Genomic DNA, 2,500 nt, shown 5'->3' with positions numbered 1-2,500 from the left:
GGCGGGGATGTCTCTCTTGTGGCTCACAGGGCTGTTAGGGTGGCACAGAAATCCCTCGGAATGGGAAAACGGGTCATTTTCGTGTCGCCACATTGCATACGAACCGCATGAAACTTCCAGAGGCATTTGCAGCAGGAATGCATGTGCACTCAAAAAAGTGAATATTACTCACGGATAGACCCCGTGATACGCTAGAAATTGGCGGGGATGTCTCTCTTGTGGCTCACGGGGCTGTTAGGGTGGCACAGAAATCCCTCGGAATGGGAAAACGGGTCATTTTCGTGTCGCCACATTGCATGCGAACCGCATGCAACTTCCAGAGGCATTTGCAGCAGAAATGCATGTGCAGTCAAAAAAAAATTGATATTTTTCACGGATAGACCCCGTGAAACGCTAGAAATTGGCGGGGATGTGTCTCTTGTGGCTCACGGGGCTGTTCGGGTCGCACAGAAATCCCTGGGAATGGGAAAACGGGTCATTTTCGTGTTGCCACATTGCGTACGAACCGCATGAAACTTCCAGAGGCATTTGCAGCAGGAATGCATGTGCACTCAAAAACTTCTATATGGTTCACGGATAGACCCCGTGAAACGCTAGAAATTGGCGGGGATGTGTCTCTTGTGGCTCACGGGGCTGTTAGGGTGGCACAGAACTCCCTCGGAATGGGAAAAGGGGTCATTTTCGTGTTGCCACATTGCATAGGAACGCCATGAAACTTCCAGAGGCATTTGCAGCAGAAAGGCACGTGCACTCAAAAATTTTAATATTTTTCACGCATAGACCCCGTCAAACGCTAGAAGTTGGCGGGGATGTCTCTCTTGTGGCTCACGGGGCTGTTAGGGTCGCACAGAAATGCCTCGGAATGGGAAAACGGGTCATTTTTGTGTGGCCACATTGCATAGGAACGGCATGAAACTTCCAGAGGCATTTGCAGCAGGAATGCATGTGCACTCAAAAACGTCTATATTTTTCACGGATAGACCCCGTGAAACGCTATAAATTGGCGGGGATGTCTCTCTTGTGGCTCACGGGCGCTGTTAGTTAGGGTCGCACAGAAATCCCTCGGAATGGGAAAAGGGGTCATTTTCGTGTTGCCACATTGCGTACGAACGGCATGAAACTTCCAGAGGCATCTGCAGCAGAAATGCATGTGCACTCAAAAACGTCTATATTTTTCACGGATAGACCCCGTGAAACGCTAGAAATTGGCGGGGATGTGTCTCTTGTGGCTCACGGGGCTGTTAGGGTCGCACAGAAATCCCTCGGAATGGGAAAACGGGTCATTTTCGTGTTGCCACAATTGGCATACGAACGGCATGAAACTTCCAGAGGCATTTGCAGCAGAAATGCATGTGCACTCAAAAACGTGAATATTTTTTCACGGATAGACCCCGTCAAACGCTCGAATTTGGCGGGGATGTTTCTCTTGTGGGTCACGGGGCTGTTCGGCTCGCACAGAACTCCCTTGGTCCACCTGATTCGTGCATACAGGCAGCAACTAAAACTCTGTAAACCTGCTGTGAGGACATCTAAACAGTGGACCAGTGAGGCTGTGGAAGATTTGCGGGCGTGCTTAGACTGTACTGACTGGGATATGTTCACGACTGCTACCAATAGTCTGGATGAACTCACAGAGGCTGTGTACATCAGCTTCTGTGAGGACTGCTGTATCCCAACACGTACCAGGGTGAACTTTAACAACAACAAGCCCTGGTTCTCAGCAAAGCTCAAAAGGTTGAGGTTGGAGAAGGAGGAAGCGTTTAGGAGTGGGGATAGAGACAGATTCAAGGAGTCGAAGAACAGGTTTAGCAAAGCGGTGAGAGAGGCTAAACGACTGTACTCAGAGACACTAAAACACCAGTTCTCTACTAACGACGCTGCTTCTGTCTGCCAAAGGGCTCAGGCACATCACCAACTACAAACCCAGAGCGCCCCACACCACTAACGACTCCCGCCTAGCCAACGACCTGAACGAGTTCTACCATAGATTTGAAAGACAATTGGACTGTCCTGAACCACCCCTTCCCACCCAAGAGGCCCCATCCCCCACCCATACTACAGAAACGACTCTCTCCTTTCAGGAGGGAGAAGTTAATGGGCTTTTCAAGAGGCAGAATCCACGCAAAGCAGCCGGGCCGGACTCTGTCTCTCCAGCCACCCTCAGGCACTGCGCTGACCAGCTGTCTCCGGTGTTCACCAACATCTTTAACACCTCCCTGGAGACATGCCATGTACCAGCCTGTCTCAAGTCCTCCACCATCATCGCTGTGCCCAAAAAGCTAAGGCCAACAGGACTAAATGATTACAGACCGGTCACCCTTACATCTGTGGTAATGAAGTCTTTTGAGCGCCTGCTCCTGGCACACCTCAAAGCCATCACAGACCCTCTCCTGGACCCCCTTCAGTTTGCCTACAGAGCCAACAGGTCTGTGGACGACGCAGTTAACATGGCCCTCCACTTCACCCTACAGCATGTGGACGCCCCAGCATCCTACGCCAG

This window comes from Petromyzon marinus, unplaced genomic scaffold (genome assembly GCF_048934315.1).
Source record: "Petromyzon marinus isolate PM22_M1 ecotype Great Lakes invasive population unplaced genomic scaffold, UKy_Petmar_22M1.pri1.0 PM_G_Scaffold_6, whole genome shotgun sequence".
NCBI lineage: Eukaryota > Metazoa > Chordata > Hyperoartia > Petromyzontiformes > Petromyzontidae > Petromyzon > Petromyzon marinus.
Note: the sequence above shows the minus strand (reverse complement) of the source record.